The 19,474-nt window shown below is 42.2% G+C and overlaps 1 pseudogene; it reads right to left on the bottom strand.

The window, feature by feature from the left end:
- Window positions 1-17,654: 17,654 nt before the first annotated feature.
- Window positions 17,655-19,175, bottom strand: LOC116935406 (annotated as a pseudogene).
- Between the last annotated feature and the right edge of the window lie 299 nt (window positions 19,176-19,474).

Raw genomic sequence — 19,474 nt, 5'->3', positions numbered from 1 at the left:
ACGAAAATCTAGGTTTCGAACTAGATAGTGGTAGCCCACATCAATCCGATATTGATCTTCTTGATTCCAATAAAATTAAAGAAATGATGATCAGTGGAACGAAGTACTTAATATGCAAGTATCGTAACAAGACGAAACCGTAGTCGAATCCCTGATAGGTGATGAGACAAGAGAATTGCTATCATATAATCAACTTCTAGAACAGGCTCGGGCAATTACGGACCTTGAAAAAACAACAGATAGGGTAGAAAACACAGGAGATATCTCTATAGATTTCCCAAACCCAGAACTAATAAATGAAGAGAACCAAGATCGGGCATGGTTTTATCACCAATACGGAAATACGAGAATAACGGAAATTCCTGTTCGATTTTATTTTTGAATTCCAGTATTAGCTTCGAAATGAAAATGAAAAATAGAGTTAACAAACAAAGAAGTAGGAACAGCCTTAAGAGCATTACTCTTAACCGAGCCCACAACTTTGACACCGATTGAACTCTTTAAACACTGTGGTCTGAGGTCATACTACGAAAGCACTGATTCAGAGTATGAATCAGTGCACTCGGGAGAACAACAAAGAATGTCAGAATCAGACTTAGTGCCCCAATCTTTAGTAACACTCAAAACTGAGCAGGAAACTTCTAAAAACAGCGTACCCATCAAAATTGTAAGAGTGGAAATCAAAACGCAAGTTGATCAGATTCCTTTAGATTGTCTTAAATCTACCCCTAGTACCACAATAATCACTTGTCCGGCGGTTAATCATTCACAGTCAAGTATGAATACTCAAACTCCTCAATCACAGTTAGCGTCCACTCCGTGTAACTATTTACCTTATAAAGGACTACAAGGTCGAAAAGTCTCCTTTACTCCAGCGTCGATCGTTGACCAGTCAAACAAAATCATACAAAACAAATCGTCAGAAGAAACAAACCAAGACATGTCCATTAAAATATACGTAAAAGAATTGAGCCGTTTGATGGAATCCGGAATGGATTATGAGGATGCTTCTAAAGCAGCTGATTGTATTGTGCAACACGTTCTAACGAATACTAAACGTTGCATTAATTCCTCTCAGACAACGAAGCATAATGGACAGCCTGTTTTTACAACTAGCTCTCAGACTTCACATCCTACCTCAACCCCTTTACATAAACAACCACTTGCGTTAAGTGGACAAAGTGTAAAAATCCCAAGCATGTACAATAAGCAAAGTAATAACGGAACAACTCCAAAGTACTCAGTTACCAGCTCAATTCCCAAAATGAATTCCTTGGTAATGTGTCCGTCAAACGTAAACAGTATAGGAAACACAAACAATTTTATTTCTATCGCCATCGATAAAAATAATAAGTTACAACAAAGCCAAGCAATGGCGTTATTTAGTAACGCCGGAATTTACGTAGACCGTGATCGCTCTGGTCGCTTTGATGACTGGCTTGCACATCTAGAATCAGTACTGGTTTAGGCGATTTTGAGGAGACAAGAAAAATGATCTTGCTACGCTCCACATTGTATGGTGAAGCGGCTGATGAGTTTGATCACTTTAAACTTGAAAACGCAATTAGCGCGCAAATTTACGACAGAGTAAAGGAGCGTTTAATTAAATTTTTCCACTCTACAGAGAACAGGTCTAAACAAAGCGTTGAATTTCATAATATGCAACGGGAACCCGAAGAGAATATGAGACGTTATGCGAATCTTATACGCAAGGCCTTCCACTTAGTGTATCCTATAAAATCCACGATAGATAAAGCAACAGCTTTTTCCAGAGAACAAATCATGATGGACAGGTTTCTGGAAAGGCTGTCTTTTGACGTCCAGACCAGACTAAAGTATAAAGAATTCGAAACTTTTTAAAAACTCATAGAAAAAGCTGAAATGACGGCCATGGCAGTAGAAGAAGCCCAAGTTAGATCCAGACTAAATACTTTTGAGGCCAAATACGTCGAACCAAATAGAGAATTGAATAAAGTAAAGAAGGCTTTAGATCGCCTTAGTACCCAGGTGGAATCACACACTCACCAAAAACATGTAGAAGAAAACATGAAGAAAATGCAAAGGCAATTATCTACCAGAAGAAACGTGCGTTTTTCACAGCGCTCACCACAGTCAAACCCTCCAATCAATAAAACAGGGGATTTATATTTTTGTGATTTTCACAACGATTGGGGTATCACTCAATAAACAATTGTAAAACAAGGGAGTCAGCTAATGATAAATATTTTCGTTGTAAAGAAATTGGACCTTGAGCAAACTTTTGCCACCAGATAAAAAATTTAAAACCCAGTCTGACGGAAATGGAAAAAAACTCACTTCGTTTGAAGAAAGGGGAAACTAAAAACTACCGATGTAAGCGTTGGGACCCTCGGTGGAACTAAGAAAAAGCCCCGACACCATATAAATAGTTTGGCAGTAAAATCTACAGTTCCTAGGATAAGAATAATAATAGGAAATTCTATTGTAAAGGCGCTGCACAAGAACAGCAGAAAGACTCTCTGTGCAAAGCAGTCGTTACGTTTTTGGAACAAAATGAACCTTGGAAAAAAGAAGATGGTCAATGAAATAGATTATTTCTTTGTTGAAGATGGTCTTTTATGTAAACAGTACGAAACTACGTCTATGAAAAGAAGAAACTTTGAACAGTGTGAAGTGGTTGTTCCACTTTCTCTTAGAAAGCAACTTTTACAAGAATACCATGATTCCCCATTGTCAGGACATATGGCAACTAGGCGAACATCCTTTCGTCCAAGGGACAAATACTATTGGCCTATCATATTACAGGATGTTAAGGAATATTGTACTTCTTGTGAACCTTGTGTGATGGGACGTCGAGTCCACAGTATGAAAGTCTATCTCAACCCGTTAGACCTCGCCAAAAGACCTTTTGAAGTATTGGGCTTAGATTTTTTAGGTCCAATCAAACCTCATTCACTTCAAGGAAACAATTATATATTAGTAATCACGGATTACTTTTCTAAATGGAATGAAGACATTCCTGTTACCAACTGTACCGCCCTGAGTACTAGTAAACCCTTAAAAGAACGAATTATTTTACATCATGGTCCCCTGAAAGCAATAATTACAGACCGAGGCAGTAATTTTACTTCTGAATTATTTTCTGCACTTTGTAAAGCTTTAAGCATTAAACGCATGAAAACAACTGCGTATCACACTCAGACTAATGGGCAAACAGAGTGATTCAACAAAATTGTTGTTGAAATGATAAGGAAATATTTGGAGAATGGATTCGAGCGGTGGGAGGATTTTTTAGGCCCCGTTGTTTTCGCTTAGAATAATTCTGTCCACTCGCCAACACTTGAGACTCCATATTTTCTAAATCACGGTCGTGATCCAGTCATGCTGATTGATCAATTCCTCCGAGAACTTCCCCCAGTAATAGTTACTCTCTCAGACTATAAAAGTAAAATTATGAAACGCTTACACGAAGCCTTTCAGCTTGTAAAAATCAATATTTCTCAAGCTCGTGAACAACAAAAAGCCCAGTACGATAAACGCGTAAAAGAGAAAAAAATTAACGAAGGAGATAAAGTTTTACTGGATATGCGAACGCCCTTGGCGGGAATTAGTAAAAAATTCATTACACGTTTTATAGGCCCTTTTCGAATTTTGAAAGTAAGCAACAATAGTACTGGGGAAATACAACAAGACGTGGGAAAACAAACTCAGCTTGTACATGTGAATCGAATAAAACCTCTTTTTGAGTCAATGATCTGGAAAGACGAACCAGGTGTCAACTTTTTAGATGTAAGAATTGAGAAACAAGCCGAAAAATTCGTACAAGAAACCGCAGATGAACTCAAACTATCCCTCCACCCCTAGAAACAAACCTTCAATCTGAGTTAGAAAAAATTCCTTGTGAAAAAGAAACTCCTACTAAAAATTTGATGAAAACCCCACCCACAATTCCTCCTACTCCAAATTTAATGATTAGTTCACCAACAATTTCGCTACCTTCCAACCCGATTCCAGAGACGTCAACCTTACCCATACATCCAGAGCGTCGCCTCGGTTTACGTCCTCGGAATCTTTTAAAACCAGTTGTCAAATTCTGAAATTGTATTGCTATTATTATTTTTATAAACCACGTTTGAATCACTTAAACTATCTTCAAGCCGTGTTTAAATTCTAATTATTGCGTATTAACGGATTTCTTTAACTTATAGTAATCGTGGAACAATATCACTTAAAGCAATCGGAAAAAAAAATAAAAAATAAATAAAATAAAATAAAAAAATATATAAAAAATAAAAAAAAATAAAAAACTTTTTATTAGTAATCTTAATAATTCATAAAATAGATCCCTAAAAATTGATTTTGAAATTACTTTTCTCGTAGATTATGTCTTCTACCTTTCCTCTTTATACCGTTTTTCTGTCGCCTCAATGCTCTTAACATCACTATTTGCAATTGTACGGCTTCTCAGCAAAAGGGTTCCTAAAACTCACTAGCGATGACTGTGATTATCAAATAAACCCCCTTCCCGCCATTCCAGTATATTATGATGTCTTTTCTACTCTTCCCTAAATCACCCGTTTTGTTGGCCATTCGTTTACCATGTGGCTGGAAAAGAAACACATCTATACTGACTTCTGGGGTTTGCAAACTCCAAGTCAATCAAGAGTGCCAATAGAAGTCAATGCACATGAATGTGAAAAAATGCGAGATTCCCGATTGTGCCATCGTAAAAGCATGGACTACTTAGGAAACGTTAAGTGGCCGTTCGAACGTATTTCAAATGTGCAGAGTAGCTGGCTTCAAGTCAAAGCTGATCACCTGATCAACTGTCGATTAGAAGAAGTTACTTTAGAAACTGAGTGCGCTAACTGCACAATAAGCTCACCCATTGGCGATATATCGGGAGGGATCAACGGATCCGTTTCTCACAACCTAGTGACCATTGTCTGGAAAGAATCGTTAAGAGAAGTTCAACAGTGCGAACTAAGGCTTGTGGAAACAGGTATCGCTCAACGTTACCTGACTAACAATAGTGATATAGGAAGAATTCGTGACGTCGAACAACAACTTGACTTTGTTTACAATAAAACTAACCAAAAATATTGTAATTCATCAGAAAAAAGCTACAAACAAGTTATCGGAAAAGAAAAAGTTATCTTACGTTTACATTCTTTAACTGACACCAATGCTCATCCGAGTAAACCACTGGAAGAAGACATCAAAAATATTGCTGACATTATCCGGGCTGAAATCAGCGGACCGGCACATTCTCAATACGCACGAGACCAAACTACCGATGGAATAAATGGAGTGGCTCGAGAAATTTGAGCTCTACAATGTGAAAATCGGGTGCTGGCACATAAAACTGCTATCGCCACCTCACAACATAGTGGATGGCTTGCTGCCAGTTACCTTAATTACCCACATGTAGTAAATTGATAGCCACTGGGGAATCGATCAGCGTCTATCAATGTACCCCAAAAAATTCAAAATATATTTGTTGCGACGAACATTGCATGGAAATGGTACCTTTTTTAATGTTTGAATATATAGAAATCTGATATCATATGGAAGCGAAACGTTGAAAAAATTAGGTTAGCCAGAAATTAGAAAGAAGGGCAGCATAAACTGCGCAAACTATCTAAGATGGTCAATTAATGTGTATTAATGTATATTAAGGTGTGAAATACGAAGAGGAATTTATTCAGGTCTCCTTTTTTTGTAGTAATTTTTTTTTTCATCCAGAAGAAAACAGCGCGGAAAACAGTCAAAAGCGACTACTTTCCCCATTGTTGACAACGTTTTTGAGGGAATGTTATGACTGATTCGGGTAGTCAGCACCCCTAGCGAGTGCCCCAAAATTTGTCCTTGGAAATAGCAGACGAACAGCCCAAAACAGGCCTAGCAGACGACAGTTCTGGGACCTCCAATGATAGACCATGGTTTGATCAACACTTTGCCGTATGAAATTGATAAGCTACTCGCACTAAGTTTACACCCCGCGGTAACCCCCCACCCGATGAGCGCTGCAGCTGCAATCGCCGAGATAATTGCTGCTGCTAAAGAAGAACATAGCATTGACCTTGTAAATCCTTTTCACATGAGTACTCTTTTTTCCTCACTCCAAAAAGAAAAGAACGTTTCCCTGTCTAAGACTCTTAGATGGTCAAGTAGAAATTTGAGTCTTCTAGGGAAGGGATTCATCAAATTTGTTTTCTTTCATTTTTGTGGAGTAGATTCCCTATTGCAAGATACATACCTTGTTGTTCTTTTCTAAGTACTTGTAACCCTTTCACTTGCTTAACCAAAACATTTTATAATTATGTAGAAGTAGGCCACCCCGCGTTATTAAACTCCTCAAATCCATCCCCGCCCATAACTATTGTAAACTTGCCCACCTCTAATCAACAACCAAAGCCGGAATTTTTTGCCCCATCAGCCTCTTTTCTACAAGGGAGCCTCCATGGAACAAATTCCATCTGGACGCACTAGACAAGCGCATCGAGAAGCAGCAGTTCTGTTGAATTAATTAATGTTGTTTTCTTTGTTTTGTTTCGATTTACTTTCTATTCCGTTCCAAATTTGACAGTTCATATCTTAAATTAAGTCATGATATTTTTATTCAAAACCAATAACAAGTACTGAACATTGTGTATTTTATTCCACTGATTCATAAAATTACAGTGATTATCGAGTTGAAGGGTAATCATAAATATGAATCAACAAAAAGAAGTTTCCGTTTCTAGTATAAACAAGGATGACTCTCCGGCCGTGTAACGGTACCTCTTGAATTTTCGTTTGATTCACAGTTTAGATCTTAAATCATGTCATGATGTTTTTATTCAAAACCAATAACAAGTACTGAACATTGTGTATTTTATTCCACTGATTCATAAAATTACAGTGATTATCGAGTTGAAGGGTAATCATAAATATAAATCAACAAAACGAAGTTTCCGTTTGTAGTATAAACAAGGATGACTCTCCGGCCGTGTAACGGTCCCTCTTAAATTTTTGTTTGATTCACAGTTTAGATCTTAAATTTGTTGGAAAAAGGATGCAAGCAGAGGCTTCTTTCTAATGATGCTCGTACTAACTCTGTCGTCTGTGATTTCAACCGTGTTTATATAAAGAGTGTCTCTCATGTCTCTTTCTCTCAGTCGTTACAATAAAGGTGATCTCGCTGCACTTAAGACTTTTTGTCCTGTTATATATTTTATTGGGCAATTTCTACAGGTTATGGGCCCAGAAAAAAAAATTTTTTTACTCCATTTTATTTCAACTAAGAATTCTGTTTGTTCCCAATTTTTAATATGGCATCTAGTGTGGTTTTTTTCTCATCGAAGGATGTAAGTAATGTTTTAAAATTTGATGGCAATAATTTCCCCTTTTGGAAATTTCAAATTTTTCTCGCTTTTGAACAACATAATTTACTGAAGATTTTCATTGGAGACGAAACCAAACCTGCTGTCATAAACGCAGTTGATGCACAAGGTGTGTCACACTCCAATGAAGAAGAAATCAAGTCCTGGTGTAATCGAGAAAATGCTGCAAGAGTTGCCATTGTGGCTACCATTGAGCAAGTATGGCAACGATCCTTAATTAACTGTAAAACGGCAAATGAGATGTGGAAGAGACTAACAAGTCAACACGAGCAAGCTGCACTTGAAAATGTGCACTCATTACTGCAGAGATTTTTTGAATATCCATACCAGAAGGGTGATGACGTAATGTCCCACATCACTGCTATTGAAACCTTTGCAAGACAACTTGAAGACCTTGGCTCACCTCTAACAGAAGCACAAATCATTACCAAAATTACTTGCACCCTTCCACCCAGTTTTAGGCCATTATTGTCGTCATGGGAGAATTTAGAGGCCAACAAGAAAACTTTAAAGCTTCTCACTGCTCGCCTAATCAAGGAAGAAAGTATGAACAAAGTTTATGGTGATAGCAGCTCCTCAGATACAGCCTTTTTTGCCAAACAGTCGGTTTTCAAGCCCAAAACTGATACAAGTAAGATGTCTAATAAGAAAGTAACGTTTAAAAGGAAATGTAATTATTGTGATGGAGACGGTCATGTTGAAGAGAGGTGCTGGCAGAAATCTTTCAACCTTAAAGTGGATCAATCACTCAAGTCAAATGGTGGCGAAACGCAAGCTAAATTCGCCCACCACGTTTCTCCTATCCGTAAAGAAGAATCACATCAAGCCTGGTCTGGTGATCATGCTTTTAGATCCTATAGTTTTTTTTTGCAAAAATCAAGAAGCGAAATTGGATTGCTGATTCTGGAGCAACGAGACATATGTCCGATCAAGAATGGTGCTTCATCAACTATGTACCCGTCAAGGCAGGGACCTGGACTGTTTCCGGAATAGGCGAAGATTCTCTACCGTTACAAGTTGCTGGCTATGGTGATGTTCCTTTCAGGTGCTGTGTAAATGGAAGCCACAATCGTGGTGTTCTTCAGGATGGTAAAAAAATCCCCGGCTCCGTATCTTAATCGGAACAAAAGATATGGCCGCCGGAAAAATCCATCCCGCCATAAGAGATCCACACAAAAAAAATTTTTTCTAATACTTCTGGAAAGTGGTGTACAGCCTCAGCGGAGGCTTGTACAGTTCTGATTTTTTTTTCACGAATACATCTTCAACCAATGTATTTGTAAAAAAAAATTTAAAAATCTATCCCCAGTATTTACCTCGCAAATCAGCGAGGTATTTACAAGGAGGCTTACGGGTATCCGCGCATTTTCTAACACTTGTGGTGGGTACTGTAATTGATTCAGATGTCTTTGGACCAGTCTCAGTCCCCTCCCCTGGTGGTGCCAAATATTTTGTAACTTTTAAAGATGATTATAAAAGTTATAGTGTCATTCACTTCATTAAACAGAAATCAGAAGTTTTTGAGCTCTTCAAGCAATTTGTGAAGAGGGTTGAAGTTGTAATAGGAAATCAAGTCATCTGTCTAAGGAGCGATAATGGCGGCGAATATATTGGCAAGAGTTTTTAAACGTGGCTTTTTGAAAATGGCATACGGCATGAGACATCCATTTCTTATACGCCAGAGCAGAACGGCGTATCCGAGAGACTCAACAGGACGGTGCTGGAATCGGCAATAAGTATGCTCCATTTTTCTTCACTACCATTAGAGCTCTGGTCGGAAGCATCTTACTGTGCGGTTTATTTGCTCAACCGAGTAGCGTCCAGAACCGTCGAAAGAAAAAACACCGTATGAAGTATAAAAAGGGGTGAAGCCGAATGTTTCCCACGTCAGAGTTTTTGGATCTACAGTGTTTGTACATATTCCAAAAGAGAAAAGAGGCAAGTTTGATCCAAAAGCAGTCAAATGTTATCATGTGGGCTATTGTGAGACTCAAAAAGCCTTCAGGGCCTGGGATTCTGTAAATCGCAAAGTGTTGATTTCTAGGGATGTAGTTTTTCAAGAACTAGATGATCGAGCAGTTGAGATTGAGCAGCCAAGTAGCATTTTTGATCTTGTGGCAAACTCCTGTTTTGAAGAAATGCTTCCTCAAGCTTCGTAACTCGACGTGCCCATTCCAACAAACAACATTCAGGATAAAGAAGCTCTACCCATAGAGTCTCAAGAAGTGGAAACTCCAAGCCCCAGCCATGAAGACGTTAACACGCAAGTGTTGGCCGCCAATCTCATAGCTAATCAAACGCAAGAACTTTCCCCCGTACGAAGAATTCTCAAACGACCGGTAAGGTGGAATGATGAGTCTACAAACAAATTCTACGCAAAACTGGCTGCAGTGGGTCTCGTGAAAGAGCCGAAAAATTTCAAGTGTGCCGTTGAATCCCCTCAATCAGATCAATGGAACTCATGGTATCACAGTGTATTCACATTGCATACAAGTATATTTGTTCCTGTTTACATATAGAAGTAAAAACTAATGGTATTACAGTGTATTCACATTGAATACAAATATATTTGATCCTTTTTACATATAGAAGTAAACACTGATGGTATCACGGTGTATTCACATTGAATACAAGTCTATTTGATTCTGCTTACATGTCGAAGTATAAACTCATAATATCACAGTGTATTCACATTGAATACAAGTCTATTTGATTCTGTTTACATGTAGAAGTATAAACTCATAATATAACAGTGTATTCACATTGAATACAAGTATATTTGATCCTGTTTACATATAGAAGTAAAAACTCATGGTATCACAGTGTATTCACATTGAATACAAGTATATTTAATTCTGTTTACATGTAGAAGTATAAACCCATAATATTGTCACGTGGTCAATGACCACGTTATGTGATCCGGTATGGAATGCTACCGGACGTGTGACGTCAGTGTTTCCCCCCCATATATAGTCCCCCGTGGTCGTGTATCCGTGGGCAGTCTTAGTCTTGTGAACCGTCAATACAACATACTGTTACATGGTGGAGATGCAGAACCTCCGGTAAGTCTCTTTTGTGGTTGTGTTTCTGTTCGATTCTGTGCTACGGAGGCGGTGGCTGTCAGGGACCCCTGAGAGTCGACGGTTCACTGCCCCGATTCTTGCCGAACACTTCGGCTCACGGTCACTTCTCCGCTTCTTCTCCGAGGCAAGAATCGGGGCAGTGAACCGTGAGCCGAAGTTTTCGGCAAGAAGCGGAGAAGTGAACCGTGAGCCGAAGTTGTTGGCAAGAAGCGGAGAAGTGAACCGGGAGCCGAAGAGTTCGGCAAGAAACAGGCGGTGCGAGGATTGTGGGAAGTAGATGATAGGAGAGGAGGACGTAAGGAGCGGGGAGAGAATCCGAGACGCTCGGGGACGGTTCGTGGCACGGGGTAGTTGGGGTATACCCGAGATCGGGAGTGCATCCCAGGGGCGGGCGAGGACGCGCAGTCGACCGTTGAGGGAAAGCGGAACGGAAGAGCGAGGAGAAATAGAGGACGGGGCTAACGAACCCCAACAGGAGCAGCGACCGGCATCCGTTCAGCAGGAGTATCATCTCACATTCAGTGAGGAGGAAACTGAGCGGTGGGAGGACGCCGAAGAGGAAGAAGGATCGGGAGAACACGGAGAAGAGCAGCCAGAGTGGGATTTCACGGATTTGAGAAGAAGATCGTCGAATATCAGTAGCTACATCCGGGGATTCAGAGCAGCTCAACAGCAAGTGGGCGCAAGGCACGCGATGGCCGCACAGATAAAATTCCAATCCCCACCCACCTTCGGGGGAAGGACGGGGAAGACGTCGTGCAGTGGATGCATCGATACGAAAGAATCGGGAGATATAATCGATGGGGAGATGAAGAACTTCGCGACCACGTGGAGCTGTCGCTGTCCGGGGCAGCACAGAAGTGGTACTCATACAAAGAGGCCGCGGGACAACTAGCAGCCGAATGGGAGGATGATGCAGGACCGCCAATTGTACCAGGAGTTAAAACACAGCTGTTGGAGCAATTCAAGCCAGTCAATCAGAATCGATTCAATGAAGCGAAACTGAGAGAACGCAAACAAGGAATCGAAGAATCCACGATCGAGTATTTTTACGACATCCTGGATTTATGCCGCAGAGTAGACCCGAATATGTCCGAAGCTACGAGATTGGCGCACCTATGGAGAGGACTCAAGCCAAGTTTACTAGAGAAACTCTGGAGTTTGAAACCCAACTCATGTGACGAATTCCTTCAAGAAATTAAGCGGTATCAGGAAATGACTTCCCGAGCAAGACACGAGGAATGGGCGATGGGTGTGGTCGGAAAACAAACACCAACGGCGGGAAGTGAGAGAATGGATCGATTAGAAAAATTGCTAGGGGGACTGATGGGAGCCGTTGCATTGAGGAACGCATCAGGGGCAGCCGAACAGCAAGGAGAAAGAGCGGAGAGTCAACAGTATCGCTCGGATAACCGATCGATACTGAAATGGACTTCGGATGGGGAACCTATCTGCAGCAGATGTAAGACGGAGGGACACATCGGGAGAGAGTGTCCAACAAGAACATACGGTCAGGGAGGCCTGAGGGGTCGGACGCCGGACGGACAGGTCGTATGCTACGGGTGTGAAGGGATAGGACACATACGTCGTGACTGCCCGAGCTCCCAGCGAGAAGGAGGGGCACCACAACAGCAACGGCAGGTGCGATTCGCTGGAGAGGGTAGGCAAGTAATTGGTCTAGTAGGGACACAGCATGTAGACCCGGAGGTAGTAGCATGGCCAATTCTGAAAATCGACATCCAGAGGATGGTAGTACTGGATGTGTGGTGCTGGGGAAAACGGGTGGCTGCCGTGATAGATACAGGGGCGGGAGTGTCCGTGTGTTCGCCCAAATTAGTAAGAGAACTAGGGATAACAGTGACACCATGGCGCGCAAATCGTCTAGTATCAGTTGACGGCAAGGAGATTCAACCGGGAGGAGCCGCAATGCTGTCAGTATCAGGTGGGAGGATGACCGTTGAGGGGGAGGCTTTGGTTCTGGACGGCGACATCGACTTACTTCTGGGGAAGGACATGTTGGAAAAACTTGGAACGCGGATGAAGATTGGGGCGCTACCGGAGATCTTCATTGGAGACACTGCCATGGGAGCACCGGTGGAAGAGATGCCGGAGGAAGCACCGAAACTAGTAGTCCAGAATGGATGCTGGGTCCCACCCCGATCGAGGAAAGTGGTCGCAACTCAACCACTAGATTTGAATGGGTTTGGCGAAGGTGCACTGGTGGAACCATCCCAAGCATTGCAGAGGACGAAAAGGGTGTCGACGGGAAAGGTCCTAGTTAGCGGAGTGGGAACAATCGGACAGATGGCGATAACCCACTTATCGGACCACAAACAATGGATTGAAGAGGGGACGGTGTTAGGAATAATCGAGCCAGTGACCGAAATCAAGGAGGGAGACACGCCAGTAGCCGTCGCGACAGCAGAGGCAGAGAAGAAAGCGCGCCGAGAGCACAAATTTGACAGCAGGATTGGAGAAGGATTAATGCCGACAGACAGAGAAAAGATCCGAGAAGTGTTAGTGGAATATGGCGACTATTTTTCGTGGCCCGGAGACCAACTAGGACTGTGTACGGCAGTAGGGCAGACAATAGAGGCCAGGGGAAAGGACATCCGTGACCGAGAGGCTGAAACTAGAGAGACTATACCCCTGGACGAGGAGGTGCAAGAAGCTCGAAATGAAAGGGTGGACGATCAGGTGCGTCGATCGACACGAGTCCGGATGCCACCAGTACGATACGGACAAATGCCGCAGGTGGCAGGGGGGGGTTTTCTCCCGTATCGTACTGGTGGCATCCGGACTCGTGTCGATCGACGCACCTGATCACGTGGTCAATGACACTGTGTCACGTGGTCAATGACCACGTTATGTGATCCGGTCCGGACGTGTGACGTCAGTGTTTCCCCCCCATATATAGTCCCCCGTGGTCGTGTATCCGTGGGCAGTCTTAGTCTTGTGAACCGTCAATACAACATACTGTTACATGGTGGAGATGCAGAACCTCCGGTAAGTCTCTTTTGTGGTTGTGTTTCTGTTCGATTCTGTGCTACGGAGGCGGTGGCTGTCAGGGACCCCTGAGAGTCGACGACCCAACTGGTTTTAGCACCTTAAATTGTTGGGGTACGGGGTCACGGCTCCGACCGTAGGGCAATCGGGGGAAGCATAACGAAGGAGAGACGCCGGGGGAAAACGGTGAAAAGGTTTAAGGCGGGGCAGACGGGTACATTGAGGGAAAGTGGATAGCGGAAACCGTGAGCCGAAGTGGTCGGCAAGAATCGGAGAAGTGACCGTGAGCCGAAGAGTTCGGCAAGAAGCGGAGAAGTGACCGTGAGCCGAAGTGTTCGGCAAGAATCGGGGCAGTGAACCGTGAGCCGAAGTTTTCGGCAAGAAGCGGAGAAGTGAACCGTGAGCCGAAGTTGTTGGCAAGAAGCGGAGAAGTGAACCGGGAGCCGAAGAGTTCGGCAAGAAACAGGCGGTGCGAGGATTGTGGGAAGTAGATGATAGGAGAGGAGGACGTAAGGAGCGGGGAGAGAATCCGAGACGCTCGGGGACGGTTCGTGGCACGGGGTAGTTGGGGTATACCCGAGATCGGGAGTGCATCCCAGGGGCGGGCGAGGACGCGCAGTCGACCGTTGAGGGAAAGCGGAACGGAAGAGCGAGGAGAAATAGAGGACGAGGCTAACGAACCCCAACAGGAGCAGCGACCGGCATCCGTTCAGCAGGAGTATCATCTCACATTCAGTGAGGAGGAAACTGAGCGGTGGGAGGATGCCGAAGAGGAAGAAGGATCGGGAGAACACGGAGAAGAGCAGCCAGAGTGGGATTTCACGGATTTGAGAAGAAGATCGTCGAATATCAGTAGCTACATCCGGGGATTCAGAGCAGCTCAACAGCAAGTGGGCGCAAGGCACGCGATGGCCGCACAGATAAAATTCCAATCCCCACCCACCTTCGGGGGGAAGGACGGGGAAGACGTCGTGCAGTGGATGCATCGATACGAAAGAATCGGGAGATATAATCGATGGGGAGATGAAGAACTTCGCGACCACGTGGAGCTGTCGCTGTCCGGGGCAGCACAGAAGTGGTACTCATACAAAGAGGCCGCGGGACAACTAGCAGCCGAATGGGAGGATGATGCAGGACCGCCTGCAAGGTTCCAGTATTTCCAGCATTCTTTTCAACCAGACGGCTTCTCTGGTTGCTTTGTTGACACTTATCAGTTCAGCTTCTGTGGTTGATTGGGCTACACATTCTTGACTTCTTGACGCCCACAAAATAGGTCCACCAGAAAGTAAGAAAATATAACCGGATGTTGATTTCCTTTCGATTAGATCACCTCCAAAATTGGCGTCGGCATATCCAGTCAATATGGTTGGATGGCCAGCATCGAACAATAATCCACGGGTAGTTGTTCCTTTGAGGTAGGCTAATAAGTGTTTGGCACCAGTCATGTGTTCCTTTTTTGGGTTTTCCGCGAATCTTGCTAGGACATTTAGGGCTTGCGCAACGTCTGGGCGTGTTGAAACGGCAAGGTACATGATTCCACCAAGAATCTCTCTGTAGCGTCCGATTAGGGGGTCTTCATCAGCAGCCTCTTCTTGAGGATTACCGGCCTTTGTGAAACGAACATTTGGATCACTAGGTGTGAGTTTGGGGTTGCAATTCCCCATATTAAATTTATCCAACAGTTTCACTGTGTAACTGTGTTGGTGAAGGAAGATCCGGTTGTTCTTCTTGTCCTGTTCGATATCGATTCCAATAAACCGTGTTGCAGGAAGCACTCTAATCTCAAAATGTTGTTTTAGATGTTGAGTAAGATCTTGGAAAGCCAGCGTGTTGTTGTAAAGGACAAGCAAGTCGTCAACGAAGATAATGACGATTAATATTTCCCCCTGTTGACGACGGAAGAATAGACAGGGATCTGTTTGACTTTGAACTAGACCAAACTCAACTCATACTGGGGAAAATTTTTGATACCAGGCCCGTGGAGCCTGTTTAAGACCGTAAATGCATTTCTTCAAGAGACATTTGAAATTGCTAAAAAAAATGTGAGTTAACAGAGAAAAAAAAAAGATAAATAAATAAATATGTGGTTACGGTCTCTCGGGTTCCACATAGCCTTCAGGCTGATCCATGTAAATTTCTTCGTTAAGGTCACCATTTAAGAAGGCAACCCACACATCGAGTGAAGAAATTTTGAGTTTATGCTTCAAGGAGAAGGCAATAACTAGACGGAATGTGTCCAACTTGACGACTGGAGCAAAGGTTTCAGAGAAGTTAATACCTGGTATTTGCGAGCATCCTTTCGCAACAAGACGAACTTTTCTTCTTGGTTCCACCCCAGCATAACCTGGTTTGCACTTGTAGACCAACATGCATTTGATGGCTTTATGGTCGGATGGAAGTTCAGCCAGGATCCATGTATTTTTCGTCCTAAGTGCCGTAATCTCAGCGTCGATGGCTTCTTTCCAGAGGGATGCATCTTGACACGAGATTGCATCATGATAATCTGTTGGTTCATATAATTCTGAAGATGGAATGGAGGATTCTGTCAGAGTAGTCATGCTGGCAATGATTCTAGGTATTCTCTTTCTTGTTGATCTACGGAGCTCCGGTGGGAGTTCTTCAGTTGAGTCCTGCAGGGGAATTGGATCATCGGAAATTTCTGTTCACGAACATAGTGGAGGATCTGAAGATTGCAGTCCCATTGTTGAGTCGTCGCTCGTTTTAGAGTCTTCAGGCATGGATTGAGTTGGGAGAACCTGATGTTGAGTTGTTGTTTCACACGGTTGTTCAGATGAGGATAATGAGGCTGATGTATTTTTAACTAGAGTGGGTTCTAGGTGTGCTTGTTCTGGACCGAGAGGTTTGGTTCCATACCTGTGTTTGACTTCTACTGGTAGCATGGTTTCTAGGAAACTTTGGAGATTATTAACATTTGAAGCAGACCATTCAACCTTTTCAAGAGAAGCGAACTCGTCGATGAAGACGTCGCGACAGATTTTTATTTTGTTTTGTTGCGGGTCCCAAATTCTGAAGGCTTTAGAGGTATCACAAATTCCGACATAGATTCCAATCTTACTTTCAGAGTCGAGTTTGCGGCGTTGTTCAGAGGGGGTGTAGTAGTAGGCTGTCGATCCAAAAATAAATAAATTAGAGATGTCGGGTTTAAATCCATGTTACATCTCAAATGGTGTGGTGGCGCCACCCTTACACAGCGTTCTATTCAGCACGTGGTTGGCGTGATGAACAGCTTCAGCCCACAATGATAGCGGAAGTTTTCTGGCATAGATCATACTTCGAGCAGCCTCCACCACAGTGCGGTTGTATCGCTCAGCCACCCCATTTTGCTGTAGGGTACAAGGAGCGGTGATTTGATGAGTGATTCCTTCCTGTTCTAGCCATTCCATAAATTCTTTGTGAAACCACTCACCTCCTCCATCAACACGCAGGGTCTCTATTCCCCGGTTAAATTTTGTGTGAAAAAGTGCATTAAGTGATTTGAGTTTTGCTGCAGCTTCACTTTTTGAATGTAAGAAAAATATTTGTGCGTAACGAGAAAAATCATCTTTACAGACCATGAAATATTTTTTGCCTCCAGGAGAGATCACTTGCATAGGGCCAACTAAATCAGAGTGGACAAGTTCTCCAACTCTTTTAGCTCTCTTGCGTCCCTTTTTGAAAGATTTGCGAGCCATCTTTCCGTGAAGACACCCAGGGCAGATAGGAGGAAGAGATTCACAGTCAAGTTTCAGTCCTTGAACGAGTTCCTGTTTGGCCATCTCTTGAATAGTTTTGAAATTGATGTGTGCTACTCGCTCGTGCCAAGTAGATAGTGGTTCTGATGGTGTAGCAAGTAGTGCTTCATTGTTGGGGGATTTTTTTTTTTTTTTAATTTTTAAATTTTTTTTTTTTTTTTTTTTTTTTTTTTTTTGGGGGTGTTTTTTTTTTTAAAAAAAAATTTTTTTTTTTAAAAAAAATTTTTATTTTTTTTTTTTTTTTTTTTTTTTTTTTAAAAACAAAAACCCCCCGGGGGTGGGGTGGGGGGGTTCTTTTTTGAATACACCTGTTTGTGTTTTACCATTCATCACAGTTTCGAGAAATACATCACCAACACCTTTGACTGGCAGTCGTTTTCCACCAATGCCTTTGATTTTCCATATGGTAGATTCTTGATCCTTTAGGTTTGTGAATAGATGGTAATTACCGGACATGTGACGCGTCGCTCCGGAATCAGCAAACCAGCCAACGCTTGTTTCTGATATCAGTGGGATGTGACTATCTGTAGTGTGAAAACTGTGGTCTTCTTCAGTTCCCTTTTCTTCGGATTGTAGACAACTCATCTTGGCATGGTCATCGATCCTTTGTTTCTTCTAATTTCTGGGATTGGTTCTACACTCTTGAGACGAATGAGTTGTACTATTATGAAAATCGCAGTAGATATTAGCCTTATTTTTCCACCCTCTATTGCGATTTTGATACGAGCCCCTGATACTGTCAGAATTTCTATAAGATCCTCTTTTGAATTTTTGATTAGAATGCGTGGATGAGAAGGCAGTCTCAGTTAAGTTGCTTGTATCTGGTTTTTCTGTGCTTGGCTTTCCAATTCATCGTTCTTCACTTAGAAGTCTTGTTGTAAGTAAATCTGTTGTCTGCTGGTCTTCGTCTAGATTATCCCACCAAAGTTTGAAATGGCCATAGTGTTGGGGTAGAATACTGACAACTTTGTTGGCAATCTGGATCTCAGTGTCGTTTTCTTCAAGATCTTTAAGTTGTCTGGCTAAGTTCTCAATTGCTGTAATGTTTGCCAGAATATCAGATTCGTGAACAAATTTGTACTCGTAGAATTGAGCCCACAGTTGTCCTTTGTTAGCAGCCGATCTCTGTGTGAATTTGGTTCCCAATCTGAGCCACATTTCACACGATGTTTCACAGTTGATCAAGTAGTCTCTCATCTTCTCAGTAACTGTAGCATAAATGTACTTGGAGGCTAAGGTGTCTCTCTGGTTCCAGGACCTGATTTGTTCTTGGTTGGTTACCACACCATTATCATCATGTTCCTGTGTGAGCAGTAAGACATGTCAATAAGTGATCTCATATTCCGTTCTGGCTAACGAATATCGATGAGTTAGTGCATTGACAAGACTAATATATATGTATATATGTATCATAAAACATACTATCTCGCTTCTGCCAAGTCGTTAAAAGAAATGTTTCTTAAGTGACGTAATGCAGAATATTGAGTATAGTAGTTAACGTCAACAAGTCTTACAGCCTGTTGGCTTCTACAATGTCAAGTTGTGAGATTGACATGTAGGGAACGAGAATAATTTTGCTTAACATCAACAGATGTGAATTAATGCTGTTGGCTTCTACATTGTCATCAACATGATGTGTAGGGAACGAGAATAAATAATTTAAGCTGGACATCAACAGACATAAATTACATGCTGTTGGCTTCTACATTGTCATCGAGAAAATAATGAAATGTAGGAATACATGAACAAAAAAAAATTGTGGACGCAAGTCTGCTTGATCTAAGTAATTTTTTAAAATAGTATTGGCACGTAATAATATTTACCTCAAGTGGAATGAGTTCTTCACCAAGAATGATGTTTTAAAGGTTGAAGTTACGCATAAGGAGCATTAACCCAAACTCCCACGTGTGAAAGTTTCCACCATCAAACTTCGGAATATGAGATGTGTCTCTAGATACATTACCTTCCATTATGATAGTCTTGATTCAGTTGGCGTGATCTGGGCCCATAACCTGTTGGAAATAAATGTAGTAAATTGATGATTTCACTTAAGGGTATATTTCATGGAATCCAAGTAAAATCGCTATGGTGTCACAAAGTAGCTGATTAGAAAAAAAGAGAGACGCAAGTCTAGTCTCTGATATACAAAAGTAAGTTCAGTGAAAAAAGACCAGAGAGAGAGAAAAAAGGGGGACAGAACCATCCAGACATAGAGTGACATCAAATGAGATAGGGGCTAAACAGCAGTAACAAGTTTGTAATACTTAGC

The sequence above is a fragment of the Daphnia magna genome, linkage group LG4 (genome assembly GCF_020631705.1).
Source record: "Daphnia magna isolate NIES linkage group LG4, ASM2063170v1.1, whole genome shotgun sequence".
Lineage (NCBI taxonomy): Eukaryota > Metazoa > Arthropoda > Branchiopoda > Diplostraca > Daphniidae > Daphnia > Daphnia magna.
The sequence above is the reverse complement of the archived record's forward strand: the minus strand, read 5'-3'. Positions and strand labels throughout refer to the sequence as shown.